The 24,110-nt window shown below is 45.5% G+C and overlaps 1 protein-coding gene across 10 annotated transcripts in view; it reads right to left on the reverse strand.

Moving 5' to 3' along the window:
- The window catches only part of LOC147112361 (protein eyes shut homolog), a 2,879,641-nt gene that overhangs the window by 1,727,038 nt on the left and 1,128,493 nt on the right, over positions 1-24,110 (reverse strand). The window lies entirely within an intron of this gene.

Raw genomic sequence — 24,110 nt, forward strand, 5'->3', positions numbered from 1 at the left:
AACTACACAAGATGCTACACAGGCTTATATACCTGAGTGGTCACTACTGGTACTACAGTATACAGGGGCTTCAAAAACATAATTCCTCTTAAAGGTACATACACTACAAACAGGTAGTTAACAGGCAGTTTTTAGCCTAATCCCTATTTTAAAGCTTGAAGTGTGGGATTCCCAATGGCTCCAAACCACACCAAGTTAGAGGAGTCGGGCCGTCGGGTTGAAGGTCTTGGAGGGGTCGAGATGTCGGTGTTCAGGTGAGTGATGGGTGCATGAGTGCAAAGGTAAGTGTGTTTGGTGTGTCTAAAGTGTGTAAAGAAGTTTAAATTACTTGTACTTACCTTTACAGCCTTCCTTCCTCTAGGTTTTGGGAGTCCATCATCTAACCAGCACAGAAAGCAGAATGGCTGCGAACTGTCAAAAGTGACAGCCTGCACTTTCTGTGCCGGTGAGATTTCTAACTGAGTCTGTGTCGAAGGACTCAGTTTTAGAAGTAAGACTGTTAGTGTTTGACAGCTTCAAACAGCTGTGAAACACTGATATTTCATCTGTCAAAACGTCTTGACAGATGAAATTTCAGTTTGTGACGTCACCTGTTGCCGGGTGGCCCTTAATTGGCCTGCTGAGTCCGCTGGGCGGGCTCAACAAGGTCAATCAAGTTAAAATCACGTGGATTGGCCGCATCTCGATGGAGGCGGGACTACAACCCTGAAAGTTGTAGTCCCGCCTCCTTCCCGACTTCTGAATGAAAATCACCCCCATTGTGCGCCAAGTGGTGGGCGCCGTTGCCGTCGACCCCCTTGGGGACAACAACAGTATGTTCATCCCCATTCCTTCTCTCATTCCACTTCCCCCTCACACCATTAGCCTTTCCCACTTTCCAGCTCATTATACTGTCTGCATTCCTTGCTCCGTTCCTGCCCCACTACCCTCACCTTAACACGAGTCCTGTGTCTTTATGCTTTCAGGTAATCAGCAACCAGATGACCAGCCTGTCCCTGAGCCTTCCAGTGAGAGTGAGGCGAGAGAAGTGGAGGAAGGAAGCACCGCGTCACTGCATGTCTCACCCATAGGCGCCACCTCAGATACTGGGACTACGCGATCTTTAGAGGCTAGTTTAGTAGAGAGGTCTTAAGTGAGTGCACCGGGGACGAGCGGGCTGCAGCAAGGCCAGGGGGAAAGGGTAGCTCGAGAACCAGCTCCCCGGAGTGCGAGTTCGCGCATGAGTTCTGCTGCACAGGACTCTGATGAGGACCTTGATGGGGAGGCTTTCACAAGAAGGGTGATGGGCATGCACACAGAGATCATAGGTGCAATGACAAGGGTGCCCGAGAGCCTGTCGGCAATGGTAAGGAGCGTGGAGGAGTTCGCCTCCAACATTGCACAGAGCTCTGCGCACACAATGGAGCCCATCCTTGGCACTCTGCAAAGGATGGTGGACTCCCTGAGAGACCAGGGGGACCAAGCCGTGTGTCATGGACGATGTGGCAGCATCCATTGCAGCACAGGCTCAAAGTCGTAGTGCTGTAATGCTGCCAATGGTTGCTGCCATCGAGTCTCGGACTGTTCTCCTGCAGTCTCAGCTTGATGCCACGAAAGCTCTGACTGCTGCCATCATCTCTGGGCCCACCACAGTTCACCAGGGATCTCACGGTGTCACAGCAGGCCAGCAATCGGTGCTCCAGCAGATTGCTAGGGATGCTGAGGTGCTGTCCCGGGGGAGTGACAGGAGGTCAGTGGAGCAGGAACCTGCTGTCCTCGCTCAGGATGACAGTATTCCTGCTCCCACCACTGCCACTCTGCCATTGCCCTTGTCGCTGCCTGTCATCCAGCCAGGCCAGACTGCCGCTGCCCGGCCTGAGGTGGTAAAGTTTACAGCCGGGCCTTCCAGGCTCAGAGCTGCTCGAGGGCGTCCTGTAAGGCCATCTGTAGGGGTCGATTTTCCTGGAGCCGTCAGGCGGGGTTTCAGGTGTGTGGGGGGGGGGAAATCCTGATTTCGGGGGTCCTGACACCATCCCGCCCAAAACCCGCCTCCACGTAAGTTTCAGAGGAGGCGGGTACCCGCCCCACACTGGGACCCGCCAACTCGAGGCGGGAAGGGATTAGTGCCAATTAACTGCCTGTTAACAGGTAGTTAACAGGCAGTTTTTAGCCTAATCCCTATTTTGAGGGGTTTCGTGTGGGATTCCCGACGGCTCCAAACCATGCCAGGTTAGAGCAGGTGGGCCGTTGGGTTGAAGGACTTGGAGGGGTCGTGATGTCGGTGTTCAGGTGAGTGATGGGTGCATGAGTGCAAAGGTAAGTGTGTTTGGTGTGTCTAAAGTGTGTAAAGAAGTTTAAATTACCTGTACTTACCTTAACAGCCTTCCTCTAGGCTTTGGGAATCCATCATTCAGCCGGCACTGAAAGCAAAATGGCTGCGAGCTGTCAAACATGACAGCCTTCAGCTTTCATTGCCGGTGAGACTTCTAACTGAGTCTGTGTAGAAGGACTCAGGTTAGAAGTCAGACTGTCAGTGTTTGACAGCTTCAAACAGCTGTGAAACACTGATATTTCATCTGCCAAGACCTCTTGACAGATGAAATTTCAGTCTGTGACGTCACCTGTTGCCAGGTGGCCCTTAATTGGCCTGCTGAGCCCGCTGGGTCAATCAAGGGAAAATCACGTGGATTGGCCGAACGTCGATGTAGGCGGGACTACAACCCGAAAGTTGTAGTCCCGCCCCTTCCCGACAGCTTTATGAAAATCAACCCCGTAGTCTCTGGCAGCCTTCCACCAGCCCTGCTGCAGCCACTAGGGACAGACTACATAGGAGCAGTAGATTAGGGAAAGTAAGGGTTTGCGCAAGGGTGATTAGTTAATATTGTTGTTGTATATATGTGTTTACTAAATGTTGATAAATTAATTAATGGAATTTTGCTGATTTTGTGCTGTCTCTCATTTCAGCTTAATGCTGTGATATGGCAAGTGAAATGGATGGAATGATGGGAATGTGGTGAGCAACCGGGATGTGGACTAGAATTTATTGGAAATGCAGTCTGATGAGGCGGTCACGGACCGCCCTTCCAGAAGGCCGATTGAGTGGCAGCCTCGCTGCTGTTCCTCCTCCTGTTGCACCTCCTCCTCATCCTCCTCCTCTTCCTGAGGTGGTGCCGCTATACTTGGTGGCAGTGGCTGGGAACACATGATGGCCTCATGCAGCATGCAGCACACCATGACGAAAAGGGACACCAGCTCAGCCGAGTACTGGAGGGCTCCTCCCAAGCGGTCAAGGCAGCGGAACTGATGCTTGAGCACTCCGATGGTGTTTTCGATGATGTTCCTGGTGGCGGCATGCCTGTCATTCTATGAGTGCTGAGCAGCAACGTTGGGGTTGTGGAAGGGAGTCATGAGTCAGGTGGAGATCGGATAGCCCTTGTCTGCGACCATCCAGCCGTGAGCTTGATGTGGTGGCTGGAAGAGGCTGGCGCAGGATGAAGGCATCGTGGCTGCTGTCAGGATAGCGGGCATTCACATTGAGGATTCACTGTCTGTGGTTGCACACCAACTTGACATTAAGTGAGTGGTAGCCTTTACGGTTACAGAAAATCTCAGGGTTGCTATGTGGTGCCCGCAAAGCCATGTGGGTGCAGTCAGTGACGCCCTGCACCATGGGGAATCCCGCTATCCTGGCAAAGCCACATGCATGCTCGTCCTGCTTCTCTCTGGTGATGGGGTAGGAAATGTAGCCCCTTCTCCTACTGTAGAGAGCCTCTGTGACCTCCCAGATGCAGCAATGGACGACGAACTGCGAGATGTTCACTATATCTCCTGTTGTAGACTGGAAGGGTCCGCTGCCAAAGAAATTGAGGGCGACGGTAACCTTGACTGCCACTGAGAGAGCTGTGGCCACCCTGACCTGAGGCTCGAGGTCTGGTTGCAGGAGGTTGCAGAGTTCTGTGACCACCTCCTTGCTGAAGCGAAGCCTTCTAATACACTGCTCCTCGCTTAATTGAAGGTCGGAGAAGTGCTGTCGGAAGACCCTCGGAGGATAAGGCCTCCTGTTGAGAGCCCTCATGGCCCTCCTCCTCCCTCTAGCCACATGTTCCAATCTTTCTCGCTGCCTGCTCTCCTTCCGCCATAGATCCTGGAGGGTGAGGTCGACTGCCAGTACAGCCCCCATTAATATAAGGAAGTGCAGCACTTTGATATTTTGTGAGAATAAATGTAACTAATTTTTAGTAGCCACAACACTGGAGACTAAACAACCTTTAAATGACTGATTTAAACTGTTGCACAATGTCAAACTGACAAGGAAGCAGTGAAACAGCACTAGCCTGAGAGCTGCGACATATTACTCCTGGTCCCTTTAAGTAGTGCCCCTGGAGCTGGCTACCAACTGCTTCACGCCTCCTCTTCCTGTCGCTGTCGGGGCGAGGCGCTAAGGCAGGGGGTGATACTTAATTTGGCAGATCGGATGCCCAGTGAGCGTTGTACGCTCGCTGACGTCACGATCTGTCTGCCGCTGGAGTCCCCAGCGCTAACTCGTAGCGGCGGCACTAGAGGGGGGCCAAATTTGGCATGCATCACTGGATTCGCCTCGCCAGGCGCTAACTGGAGACGCTAAGATACTGAATTCTCCCCTGTGGAAAACAACGGTAAGAATGCAAAAAAGAAAACAGAATTTGAGCTGTTCAATCACTGAGTTAGTGGCTCTGAAAATTATAGATTACATGTTATATGGTATAACACCCCAACTGTTACAAAACAGGACTAAAAAACAGAGGGGTCATCAACCTGAAATATTAACTCTGTTTCTCTCTCCACAGATTCTGCCTGACCTGCTGAATATTTCCAGCATTCGCAGTATTTTGCTTTTGTATTAGTTACAAAACAGGGATCTTCTGACACATGTCCATGTGCGCTTTGCTCATATAAAAATCACCCTATTTACCCTTGCCCCCACCTAGGAAAAGCAGTCAACGGCACCGTCCGATACTACGTTGCTCGAGTATTGCGCTATTTTTTCACTTGCAGTTTGAACTTCAGCATTTTTCCAGGTGAAGGATTTTGGACTTTTAATACCAGTTCTAAGGAAAACTAAAAGGATGGGTTACAACAAACCCTAGAATTTGCTTAAAAGTATTAACAACAAAGGATAGAACACAGAATTGTTAACCTGACCGTTTAGAAGGTTTACTGGAAAGGTTGATCAAGATCATTGGTATTGATTCAGATGGCTGAAGGCTAACTGAAATTATGTACTGTCGCGGAAATAAGGGAAGAGGTTAAAGATAACACAGCTGCTGAGCTGGGCCTCTAAGGTCTGTGGGAAGCTGTCATGAACATCAGCACCTGTAGCATCAGCTTGTTTTGAAACATGGGAAAGATCAGCTGTCTTTACCAGCGAGAATGGTACAAGAGCAGCTTTTCTAAAGTGAAAGTAGGAGACTGTCCATGAGACAAACCAGAGGAACGCCACGCAGGATGTCAATGAAGAAGCAGAAGACTTCGACCATTCTGAGCTTCGAGTTGTACTTCTAACTAAGGTTGTAAACCTTTCTATCTGTAAAACTGTTGTGATTTAATGACAATATAACCAATTGTTAGAAAAGTTTGATAACCTTGGTTGATTTTACTTCTGATTAACCTAAAGAGTAACGAGAGTTTAAAAAAAACATATACAGAGATTTTATTCACTGGGCTCTTGGACAATGCTCGGTCCGTGACTGCCTGTTCACTGACACAGAAGGAACATTGGCCAACTGCAGGGCTATTTCTGGGAACGGTAAAACATGGTGGGCAGGTGTGTGGCAGTCCTGCCTGTAGTAGAGCTTCCAGATGTGAGCGCAGCTGTTTGGTTGCGGGAAGGTCTGGAGAACAAGTCGAGCTCGGTTGTTAAACTGTCTTGTGTGTGAGCAGGTGCAGACCACCTGCGGTGATAAGGCCCGATTCTTGGGCAAATGCCCTTCATCTGTGGACTGACGCATCTTTGTGCCAGAATCAACAGCCTGTGATGCACATCAGCATACAGCCCAAAAGTCCCTCTTCGTGTTTGCTGACAGTCTTGAGACCACATCCACATATGCTGCTGCACCACTGTTAGAAATCAGGGATGTTCAAAATGTATATGGTTATGCGGATAAAACTGACGCAAGTAATGCTGTATTTACATGATTGTATCAGAACTAGAGACAGAAATTCTCTTCAGACTAGTCTTAGAATAATTAGATAGATGCGTAGAATCTGCTTGTGCTTTGGTTCCCTGCGGGTGTTATAGCATTCTGCAGTGTGATGGTCATAAATAGTCTTGTTTTCAAGTTAGGATTTCAACCTTGTTGATGTTTCTCTAATTGGACTAACTAAGGCTCAATGCCTATGTTTCTTCTATTATTACTAATAACCATGATATAATGCTAAGGTAGGAATTGGTATTAACTTAACAAAACTGCTTGTAAGGATAATTAAAAGTTAATTAGGAAAAGACATAGAATGAAAAGAATTTGAGGAGGTTAAGGTATCCATCTTAGGATGGGGCCATTTGCTAGATGAAAGTGAGATAACGACTGGCTGAAGTACGACAGCTCTGGCTCAGGCCTTGTACTTGCTGTGCCAGGGAGGATAGAGACATAGAAACATAGAAAATAGGAGCAGGAGTAGGCCATTCGGCCCTTCGAGCCTGCTCCGCCATTCAATGAGATCATGGCTGATCATCCAAATTCAGTACCTTGTCCCTGCCTTCTCCCCATATCCCTTGTTAGCCTTAAGAAATATATCCAACTCTTTCTTGAATATATTTAATGAACTGGCCTCCACCGCCCTCTGTGGCAGAGAATTCCACAGGTTCACCACTCTCTGGGTGAAGAAATTCCTCCTCATTTCAGTCCTAAATGGCCTACCCCTTATCCTTAGACTATGACCCCTGGTTATGGACTCCCCGACCATTGGGAACATCCTTCCAGCATCTAGTCTGTCCAGGCCTGACAGAATTTTATAGGTTTCAATGAGATCCCCTCTCAATCTTCTAAATTCCAGTGAGTATAAGCCCAATCGACACAATCTCTCCTCATACGTCATTCCTGCCATCCCAGGTATCAGCCTGGTGAATCTTCGCTGCACTCCTTCCATGGCAAGAACGTCCTTCCTCAGATAAGGCGACCAAAACTGCACACAATACTCAAGGTGCGGTCTCACCAAGGCCCTGTACAACTGTAGCAAGACATCCTTGTTCCTGTACTCGAACGCTCTTGCTACGAAGGCCAACATTCCATTTGCCTTCTTAACCGCCTGCTGCACCTGCATGCTTACCTTCAGCGACTGGTGCATAAGAACACCCAGGTCTCTTTGCACTTCCCCTTCTCCCAATCTATTGCCATTCAAATAATAATCTGCCTTCCTGTTTTTGCCACCAAAGTGGATAACCTCACATTTATCCACATTATAGTGCATTTGCCATGTTTCTGCCCAATCACCTAACCTGTCCAAATAGTACTGGAGTTTCATGACCTCCTCCTCACAGCATACCCTCCCACCCAGCTTTGTGTCATCTGCAAATTTGGAGATATTACATCCAATTCCCTTGTCCAGATCATTAATTTATATTGTGAACAGCTGGGGTCCTAGGACCAATCCTTGCGGTACCCCACTAGTCACTGCCTGCCACTCGGAAAACGACCCGTTTATTCCAACTCTTTGCTTTCTGTCCGCCAACCAGTTCTCTATCCAAGTCAATACCTTGCCCCCAATCCCATGTGCCTTAATATTGCACACTAATCTCTTATGCGGGACCTTATCGAAAGCCTTCTGAAAGTCCAAATACATCACATCCACTGGTTCTCCATTATCTATTTTACCAGTTACATCCTCAAAAAATTCCAGTAGATTAGTCAAGCATGATTTACCTTTTGTAAATCCATGTTGACTTTGTCCAATCCTGTCACTGCTTTCCAAGTGCTCTGCTATTACGTCTTTTATAATGGACTCTAGCATTTTCCCCACTACCGATGTCAGGCTTACCGGTCTATAATTCCCCGCTTTTTCTCTGCCACCTTTTTTGAATAGTGGGGTAACATTAGCTACCCTCCAATCCATCGGTACTGTTCCAGAATCTATCGAGTTCTGGAAGATGACCAGCAATGCATCTACTATTTCTAGGGCCACTTCCTTAAGTACCCTGGGATGTAGATTATCAGGCCCTGGGGATTTATCGGCCTTCAGTCCCATCAATTTTCCTAACACCATTTCCCTACAAATAAAGAGAGGTAAGACACAAATTCCAAAGGAAGGACCTGCAAAAAGATTAAACAATAAAACAAATTGGATGAGGTAATGAGACCCCCTTTTGGGGAGGGCTTTCATCCAAGAATTGAGACAAAGAACTTGATGCCCCATTGGGTGATAAGGTTTTAGGGGAACCTCTATAGGTTAAATGGTCTTGTCAATAATTTGACCTCAGGCCCACCCCTAAAAAGAGAATAAAAGCAACACCCTGAGTGCTTGCCCACACAGGCAGTGGAGGGGAGAGCCAAGCAGAAGTTGGGCTGGTCAAACGCTCTTTGAGAGTGATTCCATGCTCACCAACTCGAAGGCTCCAGAGAGAGAGAGAGGCTGGAAGCAAGAGAACTGTTCACGCATGCCAGCCTTCTGTCCGATCGGGTCCAGTACCAGCTGCTTGTTACAGTTGTATGTTGTTGCTGTATAACTAGCATGTTATATTCCATCTTAAACTCTGATTAAACACAAAGGGGGAAAAATTGAGTCGTGCCCCCTTTGGGGTGCTAACTTTGCCGGGGCAATACTTTTAGCGCCCCGGAAAAATTAGCACCCCCACGGCCAAAATTGAGTGGTAGCGCCCCAAGAGGGAAGCGGGGCGCTACTGGAAGCGACCTGTGATCGGAGTGCCGGCAAAAGAGCCCGGCACTCAAGAGAAGTGCCAGGCTCATGGAGCGCAGCCAGCACTCCGCGGTGGGGGTGGGGGGGCGGGTCAGGAGGTCAGGGACGGCAGCGGAGGCAGGTACTGGCAGGCGGCCAGCAACAAAAATGGCCACCCGGCACCTTGCCTTTAAATAGCGCTGCCCCAGCCGCAGGTAGGCCCCCCTGACCCCGTCGGACATAGCGTCCGACGGTAAGTCAGGGGGCGCTACCGAAGATCGCGGCCGGGACACTACGCACGGCGATGACGTCATTGCCGGCAGCGCAATGCCGCGGGGCACTAACGGTTACCGCCGCTACTAACCTCCCGCTGAATGTTGGCGGCGCCATGCCCAGGCGCTATTGCTTTGCGCCCGGGCGCAGCAAGGCACAAAGCAGCCGAATTTTTCCCCCAATATACCCACCATATTGGTTTGCAGTTGATCCTGATTATTTGAAAGACTAAAGATAAGCTACTAATTGGCCTAATCCCTACAGCACACCACAGAATAAGACACCTTGGAAGAATGGTGAGTGGGTTGGCCCTGTTTATATACCGGTGGCAAGTAAATACATAGAAATATGTTGCACACAAGTTGCATGGCAGATTTCATAGAAATCCTAATCTAAGCCAAATTCTCCAAATGTTTCTTGTACAAAACTCTCCCTTGGCTTTCACACAGAGATAACTTTGTGATGTTTTAACTGTAAGAGGAGATCTTGAAACCCAAGAGTTCTTTAAAAAGTAGTTAGCATAGTATTGCTTTTACTAACTTCATGTGAGATTGCTTATCTTGAACATGTATCAGCTAAATATTACAGTGCAACTCCGCACGATTCTGCTTTGGGCATGTCCTTGTCCCAGCCAGAGCTGCAGGGGAGGGGAGAAAAAAGCTCAGTTTGGGCGCAATGCCAAATTCAGCTTTATAGGAACGTCATAGACAGTTTCTGTTGTAAGGTGAGGTACAGCAACACAAGCGGTTGTGATCTCAGGATGGTAGCTGGATTGCACGGTGATTACAAAATTCCAGTCTCCTGTTGTTAGGTATCAGTCCTTGAGATGAGCTGGAGAACCAATTTGTCGTCCTCTTGCGCTTACCTTTCTAGTATCTTCACATCTTTTAGTGACACTTTAGAATCTTCTAGTAAGTCTAGGGCATGAAGCCAGGTCTGACCTGGAGTAGGGTTGCCAACTCTGATTGGACATGCCGGCACATGACCCTCCCACCCCCAACTGCCCCGCCCCCACTCTCCCGCCATTGGTCGCCCGACACAACCATCCTCTTGGCAGATCGCTTTCCGGCGCCAATTGGAAAATGAACCAACTATTACCTGAGTGGATGATTCTTGACTATCATTTAAACAACCTATTTTCCAATCTCCAATATTTTTATAACTAATAAATGGAAATTATCAAAGGAAATGAAAGAAAGAACATTTCTTTTAATGCCCCAACAATTTTGCTCCTGGGTTGCTGGAAGCAGAGTCCAGGAGATTCATCTTTAATTCCTGGAGACTCCATGACAACCCTGGAGGTTTGGCAACCCTAACCTGGTGTTAAATACTCATTTTTTGATTATGGATTTTTATGATTGGCCTCTAGCAAGGTCTTAACAAGTGAAAATTAATTTTGTCTTACTTCTCATGATTTTTCTTCAACCTATCTTTTTGGGTAAGTGCTATTCGCAGAGCAACACCAAACACAAAGAAACAGTTGATTGTACCCTTAGTGCACACATCTACTTTTTGCTGAAAATTGGTGAAGAAAGGAGATTATGGTCCAAGTGTCTAAGATGGTAGGTTGGGAATCCAACATTTACAAATACATTAACTAATTTAAGTTGGCTTTGCAGTCTTGTTTGGTTGTCCATTCAACATAGGAAAACATCTCATCAGGTGCTTACTAAAGATAATGCAGCAGGGAAATGTTGCCATAGCTCACAATCAACATTTGAATGCCACAGATCATCTTGAAAAAAAAATGCGTGCACCACTACATGCTGTAAATAAAAATTCAGATTTATATTTCAGCAATGGTGACTTTAAGAAACTGCTGTCATCTCTTCCAATATAACCACAAAAGTCATGTCATACCCATAAGAATCCAAAATATGCTCCAGACACCATTATCTCCAGGGTTTGAAGTATCACAATTAGCGTCTTTTCTGCAGGCCACAATTAATGTATAAGGCTCATCATCTTTAAAAGGAAGGCCAGCTCCTGTGGTTTTCAGTAAAAATTGCTACAGCGAAGACGATCTGGACTCCAAAGTTAAAGGTGAGAGAATCTGAAGATAGTGAAAGTTCTTTGTTTCCAATAAACAATAACAACAATAACTTGTATTTATATGTAAGAAGTCACACAACACCAGGTTATAGTCCAACAGCTTTATTTGAAATCACAAGCTTTCGGAGCGCTGCTCCTTCGTCAGGTGAAGTGGAGAAATGCATAAAGACACAGCTTATATAGTCAGAGAATCATGTCAGATGTTTACAGGTAATGTTTCCAACTGCCATTTATGATAAATGGCAGTTGGAAACATTACCTGTAAACATCTGACATGATTCTCTGACTATATAAGCTGTGTCTTTATGCATTTCTCCACTTCACCTGACGAAGGGGCAGCGCTCCGAAAGCTTGTGTTTTCAAATAAAGCTGTTGGACTATAACCTGGTGTTGTGTGACTTCTTACATTTGTCCACCCCAGTCCAACTCCGGCATCTCCACACCATGGCCTTGTATTTATATAGCACCTTTAACATAGTAAAACTTCCCAAGGTGCTTCACAGGAGCGTTATCAAACAAAATTTGACACCGAGCCACATAAGGAGGTATTCGGCCAGATGACCGAAAGCATAGTCAAAGAGGTAGGTTTTAAGGAGCGTCTTAAAGGAGGAAAGAGAGGTAGAGAGACAGAGAGGTTTAGATAGGGAACTGCAGAGCTTAGGGCCTTGGCAGCTGAAGGCATGGCCACCAATGGTGGAGTGATTAATATCAGGGATGCTCAAGAGGCCAGAATTGGAGGAGCACAGTGATCTTGGAGGGTTATAGGGCTGGAGGAGATAAACAACCACCTCTGATACAATCACAATCAAAGAATTATCTCTGGTAGTTTGAGGTGTCCCAAATAGAGCCAATGGGGCAAGGAGTCAAAGAAAGAGCTAGTGAGGACACAAGCAGCAGGAGCTTCTGAAAATCTACAAGAAAGGATGCACAATTCGATGGGTGAGGGGTCCATATTACACAAACTGGGAAAAGACAGGAAATAAAGAAAGAAAAACTGTTATTAGAAGGAGCAAGAATTATGGAGAACCAGGAAATAGAGCAGAAGTAATGGAGAAACCAGACCAAAAGGGATAGGGAGATCCCAAAATGAAAAGGCCAGAAAAAGAAGTGATAATCCAGAAATGCCACATTCCTGCATTACAACAGTGCCTATGCTAGAAATGGCCACCTAGAGGATTGTTAAGGACCGTTAAGGCTCTGATTGACAATTAAATTGCCTGCTCGCGCTCATTAAAGAGGCTGCACACCATTTTGGTGGGTAATGCTTCATTTAACAACCTCTCCTAACAGTGACCAGCTGAACAGGAGTAAACAAGCCATTGCTGCGAATTTCGAGGCTACTTAAAGATATATCACCTTTTACTATTCACTTGCTGCTGAAGGTTTGAAGAGGACTTTTGAAACACGTCGGGAGACTTTCTGGGACACTTTGTCAAGACTTCAGCAACTCTCTATCAACATTTATTCTGGAAATTCTCTGAGGACTTCACCTAATAAGAGTAACTGCTGTGCTACTCGACCTTATTGGATACCTTAGGAATCACCAGGAGAAAGGGAGTGCATCTTGCTAGGGGTCCTCCTTGGTCTGCAGGAGGAGTGGGAGGAGGAGATGAGGCCAGCACCAGTTGCTGCAGGAGAGAGAGAGACAGGTGAGCAAGGTGGCAGCCTTCCCTCCTGCAGGGACAGGACATCCCTCCTCCTCTGGAGCTCCTCCACCAGGACCTCCAATGCCACATCCGAGAACCTTTGCGCCTTCTCAATCGGTCCCTGAGCCATCCTGAAACCTGCCACGGTGTGCCAGCCAGCCCACTGCATACCTTCAGTGGAAGTGGGTGTGTGGAGCCCACATATACCACTCTACGAAAATTGCCTCCAATCAGCACTTGAGTGCCAAACCTGCAGGTGTCTGATTTAGCACCTCCAGGAAAGTTCAAATTATGGTAATCAGCAATTGGGACCAAATTTGCATGCTAAAACCAAACTTACAAATAGGCGTGTCTTATTAGCACAGCACCCATTTCACGCCTGTTTTCATCCTTTGGCCAAAATAACCCCCCCTCAGTTTGCACTGAACTTAAAGAAAAATATAGAAAGCAGGATAGGCCAGTGAACTTGCATTCCAATCTGTGGTACACTGGGATGGTAGGGTGTAGTTTTCTTCCCATAATTCGCCCGCACAATTCAGCCATACCACCAGTTAGGAGCTTAGAGCGTGAGGCACAAGGAAAATCAGCAGGTGAGTCTCCCTGCACTCTCTTGCACACTCCCAGCAAACAGATGAAGAAAGGCATTGTTAGAGGCCTGTGACAAGGCTCTACTCTACAATGTTGACTCTGGAAGTATAAATCATGTATAGTGAAAGGGGCGAGATATCTCGGAGGAAGTAAAACATGGAACGGGAAAATAAAAGGCTAATCCCAAGCTTTGAAGTCTGTAAGTAACAGTGCATACATTCCTTCGCATCAGTATTATGGAAATAGGTGGACGTTGTCACGCTAGGTAGGACCTCAGATCAATTCATAGAACCATAGAATCATAGGGCTGGATTTTGCCAATGGAGAGCTTTTGGAGGCGGGACTCCCACTTGTCGGGTTTCAGTCCCGCCTCCATCAACTTCTGGCCAACCCACGCTATTTTCCCTTGATTGGCCTTGTTAAGCTCGCCCAGCGGGCTTAGCAGGCCAATTAAGGGAAAGCCGGTTACAGAGAACGTCAACGTATGATATTTCATCTGTCAAACATTTTTGACAGATGAATTGCCAGCGTTTGACAGCTCTGTGAAGCTGTCAAACACTGACATTCTCTGTAGTTTGATGAGTTCTTGAATTCAAGACTCATCAAACCTCTTTCTTTAGCAGAAATGAGATGGTTGCTGCATTGGAGAATGCAGCGGCCATCTGTCATCTCTGCTGCGGAAGTGCGAGACTCTCCGCATACCCAACTCTTGAAGCCTGCAGGAAGAAACAAAGGTAAGTAAACTTTTACTAACACTTTCCACTTACTTCACATAATCACCTCTCCACACTTGCACCCATCACTTACCTTCACAGCGCACTTTTGCACCCCTCCGACCCCCGCAGACCCACTGCTCGCCTCGGTGACCCTGGCGAGGTTCGGAGCCTTCGGGAAGCCTGCACTTGTGTGGGTAAAATGGAGATAATTCGCTTATCTGCCTGTTAACTACCTCTTAACTCACAGAAAATTAACAAGCAGGTACAGCAAGCAATTAGGAAAGCAAATGGTATGTTAGCCTTTATTACAAAGGGATTGGAGTATAAGAGTAAAGATGTCTTACTGCAATTATATAGGGCCTTGGTGAGACCACACCTAGAGTACTGTGTACAATTTTGGTCTCCTTACCTAAGGAAGGATATACTTACCTTAGAGGGAGTGCAACAAAGGTTCATTAGACTGATTCCTAGGATTGGGGGGGGGTTGTCAAATGAGGAGAGATTGAGGAGACTAGAATTTAGAAGAATGAGAAGTGATCTCATTGAAACATATAACATTTTTACAGGGCTTGACAGGATAGATGCTAGGAGGATGTTTTCCCTGAAAGGGGAATCTAGAACTAGGGGTCACAGTCTCAGAGTAAGGGGTCAGCCATTTAGGACTGAGATAAGAAATGTCTTCATTCAAAGGATTGTGAATCTTTGGAATTCTCTACCCTAGAGGGCCGTGGATACTCAGACGTTGAGTATATTCAAGACAGAGATCGATAGATTTTTGGATATTAAGGGAATCAAGGGATATGGGGATAGTGCGGGAAGGTGGAGTTGAGGTAGAAGATCAGCCATGATCTTATTGAAAGGCACAGCAGGCTTGAAGGGCTGAATGATCTACTCCTGCTCCTATTTCTTATGTTCTTATGTTTTCCTCTTAGCCTTCTCTACTCTAAGGAGACTAACCCCAGCTTCTCCAATCTATCCATGTAACTGTAATTTCTCATCCCTGGAACCATTCCAGCCAATCTCTTCTGTACCCTCTCCAATGCTTTCATGTCCTTCCTAAAGTGTGGTGCCAGAATTGGAAACAATAGTCCAGCTGGGACCGTAATAGTGTTTTATGTAGGTTTAGCATAACATCCTGGCTTTTGTACTCCATGCCTCTATTTATAAATGTGAGAAGTCACACAACACCAGGTTATAGTCCAACAGCTTTATTTGAAACCACAAGCTTTTGGAGCACTGCTCCTTCGTCAGGTGAAGTGGAGAGATGCATATAGACACAGCATATATAGACAGAAAACACTGCCAGGTGATTACAGATAATCTTTCTAACTGCCCTTTATCACACCTCGGCAGAGAGATAATCACAGCAATCAAAGGTGTGAATGGTGTCCAAACAGGTCAGTCAGGAAAACATTACATCAAAGAACAATGAGGTGGGGTCACAAGGGGTCAGATGTTGCAGATGCTGGGGTCTGTATGAAAAACAAAGAACAAGAAAAATACAATATAAAAAATTGTGGATCCCATATGCTTTATTAACTGCTTTGTTAACCTGTCCTGCCATCTTCAAAGATTTGTTCACAAACACCCCCAGGTCTCTCTGTTCTTGCACCCCCTTTAAAATTGTACCATTTAGCTTGTACTTTCCTCATTCTTCCTACCAAAATGAATCACCTCACATCTTTCTGCATTGAATTTCATCTGCCGTGTGTCTGCCCATTCCACCAGCCTGTCTATGTCCTCTTGAAGTCTATTACTATCTTCCTCACTGTTTACTACACTTCCAAGTTTAGTGCCATCAGCATATTTTGAAATTGTGCCCTGTACCCCCAAATCCAGGTCCTATTTTTACAACAGGCTTCTCTGCTTGCTGCTCATACCCGTTTTCCAAATTGCAGATTCAATGGAAGGAGATTATAAACATTTCTTGTAACCTATCTGCAGTCTTGCTTTTTAAATGCAGTGGAGAAAAGAGAAATCCGATATAGAGATTTGAAGACTTCACTTACTAGATTTAGGTACTGAGGAAATAATTTCTGGTCAGAGACTATCAGGAGGTCAAAGTTACACTTGGGTATTGTGAATGCATGGTTCACAAAAATATTGCCATCTTTCATATTATTTAAGAACTAAGGCTCAGAAGGCTCACAGCAGGGATTGCAGTAGTGGTTGCTATACTTACTATTTGATGGTCACTATGTGGTTTTACTATCATTAATCACTCTTCCACCTTGCTATGCACCATTTAATACAGCCCCTATGTGGAGAGAGATGCCATTAAAAGCAAAACTATAGTTAAGACTCCTTGTATGAATGTCTGTTTTAATTCAGGCTGATTACAAACCATTCCTCTCCTAACTCAAGGGGCTGAATGGCCTCCTCCTGTTCCTATGTTCTTCCTATTTTCCTAACACACGTACATCAGACAGTGCTTGCATTACAATTCCTTTCCCATCTCTCATCTCCACCTTTTCATTGTCTCTCACATTCCATGCTACCTTTCCTGTGTGCTTGCTTCCTTATTTAGTTTCTCTGCATTTGTTGTTGCATATCCTAGATTAATCATTTCTTTTCTTGGCCTTCCATTCTTGGGTTCTCCCCACTCTTTTTTTTGGTTTTTCCATCACTCCTGGTCCATTTCCTGCTTCTCCCTAATTCTCTTTTATAACTTATTTTCTTGCTGTATTTCCTGATTCTCAGTTTCTCCCTATCTTCTCTTCCACTTCCCTTGCTTCTGATGCTTTCTGTTCATTTCCCTTCCCATTCCTACTTTGTCTCAGTTTCTTCACCTCATCGGCCTCTGCTTCTCACTCCCTCTAGAGAGCTGGGTTTGAAATAAGGGGGTATAGTCCTTATCATCAGCTTCATCTGAAATGAGCTGGTGGTTATTGCAGTATATAAATAGTTAATCGCATGCTGAATGATCAAGTTAATGAGGTAACGAGCAAAGAACAAGGCCAGCACTGAAAGCAATTGCTGGACATACAACTAGAACAGTTTCCAAATGAAGAATAAAGACTGTTTGAAGTCTTCACCTACAGGAATACTATTCCAAAAGCACTCTGAGGAACCCTATGAAAATTAGATTGAGCAATAAGGAGGAGGGATAGAGAAGATGGGTGAATGGAATAAAAATAGTGAAAGGGAGGAACAGACCAAAAAGAGGACCAAGCATCATGGAGAAGGTATATAATACAGTGAGACGTGAGGACCAGTAGGGAAAGACAACAAGAAGCTGGGCAAGAAGGACATCACACTGGATGTGCAGAGATCAGACGAGTGATCTCAATGCGGATCATGATTTGTTATTTGTCTACCCTCGCCCCAGTTCACAATGCAACAGTAATGGAACCACTTTTCTCAAGAGTACTACAGTAGTGTTCAATTGTGTGTTGATCAGAAGCCAAAAGTGATTCATTACCTTGATTCTCCATTCTATATAACACCAAATTTAAATTATAACTGAACATACTCTGCTAGTGCCACAAGAGAAATAGACAGAGTGCATTGAAATCAATCATTAAATGAATGAAAACAACAGTTTGTGTCTCTCAAAGCAAATAACAAACAAATACAAATAAGACAGTAATTCAACACAAAACAACCATGTCATCACATTGACATTGAGGTGGCTCAAATTTCTGATCACGGGGTGCCAAGCAGTATTATTAGTGATTATTCCACCATTTCAGAAAGCAAGCAGGAGCAAACTTTAAACATCATATCCATCATATCACAGCAAAACATATATTTGTTCACACCAGCTATAAATCTACCTGCAGCACAGCATCATGCATTGCCAGAGTCATGCCCCAAACTCTGTAAAATCAATTTTATACAGAAAATGCAATGGTTCATGCCTAGTCTGTTGTCCACACTAAACTATCCTATTGGGAGTGCCTGGGTTCTTTCACTGTAGGGCACTGACTCATAAAAATGTATCTGAATGACTTGTCGTATCAAAGGAAAACATATCAAAGGCTTTTACTTCGTACGAAATAATTCCGGAAAAAAAAATAGGTGGTACAAATTTCTCTCAGCCTGTATTCTCAGTGCTGCGTGGGCAGCATGGACCCAACCCACAACTGGGCCTCGAACCTCATTAACATTTTATTCCCCAGTTGATGGTGCCTGTTCAGGCAGCTCGTGCATTTGAGGTGTATGAGGGGTAGAAATTGGAACTTATTGCACCCGTTTTGCAGGCATAAAACGGGTGCAACAAGTGTTATGTTCATTAATAAATAGACATTCTTATTATGAACACAGCTAGCTTTTGCTAACTACTTTTATTGAGCACATGTGGACTTGTACAGCATCTTGTAGAGGCTTCCATCTTGACTGCTGCCTTGTGGGTAGCCTAGCCTCATGGGTAATTTAGTCTTAATATAATATATAGCTGGGTAGTGTAGTCTTATACATACAGCTATATACAGCTCTACGGCTCCATCTAGTGTCCACTATAGAATGACATGCTATTGATCACTACAACAAGGACTAATTTTGGGGATCAAAGTCTCATGGCCAAAAGACGCCTGTAAGATGGGTCGGCCCATTTTTCAGGTAACCCGATCGGCCGCATAAACAGGCGTTAGGCCCCCAACATATGTACATAAGGGTATCAGCAAGAGTTGGGGACAGTGGAGGGCATCAAGAGAGGGGGAACAGGAGAGTCAGTGGGAAGGGGCAAGTGGACACACACAGAAGGGGGCAGCAAGAAAGGAGGAATAGGGACAGTAATGGGCAGGGGATAGAGGGGCACATGGAGACAGCAAGAAAGGGAGGAGGATATACAGGAGCATGCAATAAAAGAGTAAGGGGACAGTGAGGAGGGGTATGTAGGGGCTCAGTCGCCCTACTTCCTGTGAGCAATGCCACAAGTAATCAAATATATATCCCAGCAGCTTGACTGTTTAAAAAATAGGACAAACGTATAATAATCTACAGCATCTCATTTACATTAAATGCTATATAAACTGCATATTAGATTGTATAAACTTTACTTAATACTGTCTAATAAATTAGACCTTGTAATATATCATTTACTTTTTCAAGTTAATTACATTTTTATAGCATACTATATTGAATCCAAACATTACGTCAAACTTATTTCATATACAATTCCAAATCATTTCTCAATTAATTGAATTAATTCAATTTATTTCTATTTCCAAATACATATTCAATTATTTTACATTTCTATTTTTAACGAATATTAACTTTATTCTGGACAACACCAGAAAATTTCAAAATCAAGCATTCTCTTTCGCATCATTTAATACTCCTCCTAAACACCATGGAGGAATATTTCTGGAAATGGAGGCTCAAGCCAAACCCCCACAGCATTCCATCTTGACAACAGGAACGCTAAGCGGACCCTGAAAGTGACCTACTGCGGCAACACTGTGACATGACCCCACGCCGGTCTAACTCGGGGTGAAGCTGGACACACGATAACCTTCCATGACCGCTTGAAGAAGGTAGCCACCAAAATGAAGACGAGGTTCAACCTGATCCAGGAACTGGCAAGCAGAAGCTAGGTAGCATCAGCATCCATGCTACGGACATCAGCAATGTCACATGTATACTCTTAGTGTAGCCAAGTACTGTGCACCAGTATGGACCAGAAGTAGCCACACTTGACTTGTTGATGTTCAACTGAGCACTGCAATGTGGTGCATCACTGGAACCTTCAAGTCAACCCCAACAGCCTGGTTGCCAGTGTTGTGGCACATCGCTCCCCCATCCATTCGCCGCGATGCCGCAACCTTCCGGGAAGTCCAGCGAATCATGGAAAACTAAAGTTTCCCCCTCTAACAGGATCTCAACAATGTCCCTCACCACCACTTGAAGTTGTGCAAGCTTTTTTGGACCCACGCGCTTAACCCTCAACAATGCGAATTCAGCCCTGATGAAGCTTGGAAAGCCGAATGGAGTTCACAAGAAGTCACAAACACCTCGTGAAAGACCCGATGTAGAGGTTCCCTGGCTTTGATCTTCCGCGAAGCTTATGGGCAACTCTAATCCGCATCCGCACAAACCATGGCAAATGCGGATACTTGATCCACGAATGGAGAATTAAAAACTCCCAGTGTGCAACTGTGGTCACCCAGAATAGACCATGGAACATATAACGATCCAATGCCCGATTCACAAATATGAAGGAGGCATCACAATGATACACTCCGTTGCTCCCGATGCAATTATCTGGCTTAACCACCTAAATATAAAATTCTAGGCCCGAATTTGGCAGTGGGTATGACGGCATGCTCTCAGAGTACACCGTCAAACCTCGTTTGAAATCCACCGCAAGTTTGGGATTTCCACAGGCGCTTGCGCTAAATCCTGAACTTGTGGTCTGTCGACGTGTGTGTTGACAGGCCATCCGCACGGTCCGTGAAAAAGCAATTGCTGGCACAGAGTTGGGCTATTTGCCCACCAACTGCCCAACAATTGCTTATGGAAATGTTACGGTTGATACCAACAGACACAGGGCCTGTTTGCATCAGTGTAAGGGGATACCTCAGGCATGTTTTAAACATTTTCATCTCGGAAATCTGTACCAAATGAGTTTTTCTTGTTTCTGCAAAAATTAGAGTGCTAATGATGTCGATAAAATTATCAACAAAATTAAATTTTTAATGAAGTTGGTGGAATGAAGCTAATTAGGAATTACATTCCAATCCTGTAAATTGTAATTAAATCCGATTATGGAATTCCATTAAATCTGATTACGGGATTCCCTTCTGTAATATGTAAAATCTAATTCTGTTTTCTGATTGGAGGACCAGGCCTATTATGTCCGTGAATGATTGAGACACGGACAGCAGGAGTTGAACAAAACAAGTCTTTACTGAATGAAGTCGATCGGGAAACTGAAACTTTGAATTGTATTCTCTTCTATTTTTATTGAGGCGGTTACGCCTTTAAGATTGCCCAGTTCTTGTTGAAATACCTCTTTGGCATTAGCTAAGATTGTTGACAATCGTACAGGAGTGACGTCTTCATCTTTTTTACTGTCCACCGTCATTGCATGAATGGAGTGCCAATCTAAGCTTATCTTCCTGATCCATTCACGTCCCAATAATGGTGGTCCACCATTTTGCAGTATGTAGAGATACAATTTCCGTATTTTCTTGCCGTTGTATTCGACAGGCACCCTTATTTTTCCTCTGGGGTATACTTTTTGCCCCGTATACGTCATCAAGACGATGGATGCCTCTCTCAAGGGTATGTGTGAGAATAGCCGCTCGTAGTCCCGTCGATTCATGACGGTTAGCGCTGATCCTGTATCCAATTCCATTTTAACTTGGGACCCTGCTATTGTGAGGGTGACCCAAATGGTTCGGTGATCCTCTTTTGCGATTACATTGTGAAGTTTCAGACAGCTTAGTCTCCTGTTCCCGGATTCACTATCGCTCATCTGGTCTTCGGAACTACTGTCCGTCATCTTTTGTACTTTCTTGTACGGTTCCTTAGTAGCCTTTTTGTTGTCGCTGGTCTTCTTCCCAGACCTGCAAACTCGTGCAATGTGTCCCATCTTTCCGCATTGCCTGCATATTTTGTCCTTGGACCAGCAGTCCTTCTGGTCATGGTTAGTTCTGCTGCAGCGATAACATTTTGCAAATCCCCGTGTCATTTCGTGGGTGCCGTATTCCTGTGGCTTTTGTTGAATTTCCACAGCTCCCCTGGCTGCTGCTTCGTACGATACTGCCACGCTGAAAGCCTTATCTAGCGTCAGCTCTTTCTCTGACAGTAACTTCTTCTGTGTTCCTTCACTCAGGAGTCCACAGACAAATTTGTCCCGTAGGGTTTCTGCCAGTCCTTCTCCGAACTGGCAGTGCTTTGATAGCTTGCGTAGTTCTGTAAGGTACTCAGCATTGCTCTCATCTTTATGCTGAGTTCTCCTGTGGAATTTAAATCTTTCTGCTATCAACAGCGGTGCAGGGTTTAGGTGTTCCTGTAGGACAGCAACAATTTCGTTAAAACTCTTCGCCTTCGGTTTGGCTGGAGTAATCAGGTCCCGCAATAGGCTGTACGTTCTAGCGCCCATTAAGTTTAGCAATAACGATGTCTTTTTCTCATCGGCTATTTCGTTTGCCTCGCAATATACCTCGACTCTTTCCACATACGTGGTCCAGTCCTCTATTGTATTATCAAAGGCAGTGATACAGCCAGTCTTCGGCATCTTGAAAATCTAAAATGGTGCCTCCCGCGCTTTGCCTTCTTCCCCGATTTAACAAAATGGTGCCTCCCACACTTTGCCTTCTTCCCCGCTGATTAAGATGGCGCCTCCCGCGCTTTGCCTTCTTCCCCGCTGTTGCTAGCGCTGCTTTCCGCGGTTTCCGTTGCAACCTGCAGCTCCTCGCGGTTTCCTGCGCGTTTAATTTTTATTTTTTTATTTTTTTTATTTTCCCGTCGTGGAACAACCCTGTGGGACTCTTGCCTCCCTCTTCTCGGGTCTATACGCTGCCCGGCTTCGTAGCACCAGCCACGCCCTGTGTGCTCCACCCTCTCTCTCTCCTCTTCCCGACAACGCTGCTCGGCCCCGTTGCAAGCCACCCACTCGAGTTCGCGACCGCCGCAGCCCAGGAAGGATCAGTGTACTACCTGCCACCAGCCCGATTAGCTGAAGCACCGTCGACAGGAACCAGGCCCCACTTTCGACAGCTTCTCCAGCAATCTTCAACTCCGCTAACACAGGGGCGGATGCCCACGGTCGACGCCCATTTCTACTGCTTCTTTCTTCCTTCTGGCCTCGACCTCTGCTCACTTCGCTGCTGGAATGGATCCCAGGAGGTGGTGCAGACTGTAGGTAAGTTCGTATCTGCTCGTCACCAGTATTATGTCTGTGAATGATTGAGACACGGACAGCAGGAGTTGAACAAAACAAGTCTTTACTGAATGAAGTCAATCGGGAAACTGAAACTACAGAGGCTCACTAGCGCCTTTTATACAGGGGTGGTGACTGCCGGTACTGCAGTCTGAGACCAGTTATTCTCTTAAAGGTACATACACAACAAGGCCCACATGATCCCAGGTATGCTTCCGCACAGGCTGCATACCTGGGATCCATGGGCCATTACGTTGCCCTTCTACTCGCAGTCAGACCGTAAGTTTTCGCAGGACAGCCGCCATCAGGTAGGTGCATATTCTTTTCACAGGTCGGTACTCCGGAGGTAGGCCGCCGACCATAATTTTTGACCTATAGTTGTTGCTCTATATCTACATCAGCCATATAAAGTAGTAGTAGTAAACTCCTCCTTATAAAACATTTATATGCTCACTTAATGTGAGCAATGCCAAAGGAGATAAACAATTATATCTTAACGCTTTGTGTTGGTCACATTTCAGTTGCCACAGTTTGTTACAGATGCAAAGCAATCTTAAAACACATATATAAATAAGCAGCATAAATCCATCCATTTCCCATTGCCATCAATCTAGTGAGAGGCAATTATCTTCAAATTGACTTCCGAATGTTCCTCTCTACAGCAATTAGACCATGTGGCCTGAAAGGGATAGGTCATTTTACACGCAGTTGCACCTTAGCCACGGAAAAATACACTTTGCATTGTACAAGATTGCGTTCATAGTGTATCCTGTGACCTACATCACTGAGCATTTAATAAATATCAACGTTTTCTAAATAGGGATTGAACTATAATTCCTTCTTCAAATGACATATAGCTCCAACCTGCAAAGGAGAGCAAAGTTCTACATTTTGTCATTTATCAGCTGTGGCTCAGCCGGTAGCACTCTCGCCTCTGTCAGTAAGGGTTGTGGGTTCAAACCCCACTCCAGAGATTTGAGCACATAATCTAGGCTGACATTTCAGTGCAGCACTGAGGGAGCGCTGCATTCACTGTCGGAGGTGTAGGCTTTTTGATAAGACGCTAAACCAAGATAAAAGATTCCATGGAACTATGTGAAGAAGAGCAGGGGAGTTCTCACCAGAGTCCTAGCCAATATTTATCCCTCAACCAACACC

Source organism: Somniosus microcephalus, chromosome 9 (assembly GCF_052327205.1).
Source record: "Somniosus microcephalus isolate GS21.2 chromosome 9, FLI_Smic_1.0, whole genome shotgun sequence".
In the NCBI taxonomy this organism is placed as follows: domain Eukaryota; kingdom Metazoa; phylum Chordata; class Chondrichthyes; order Squaliformes; family Somniosidae; genus Somniosus; species Somniosus microcephalus.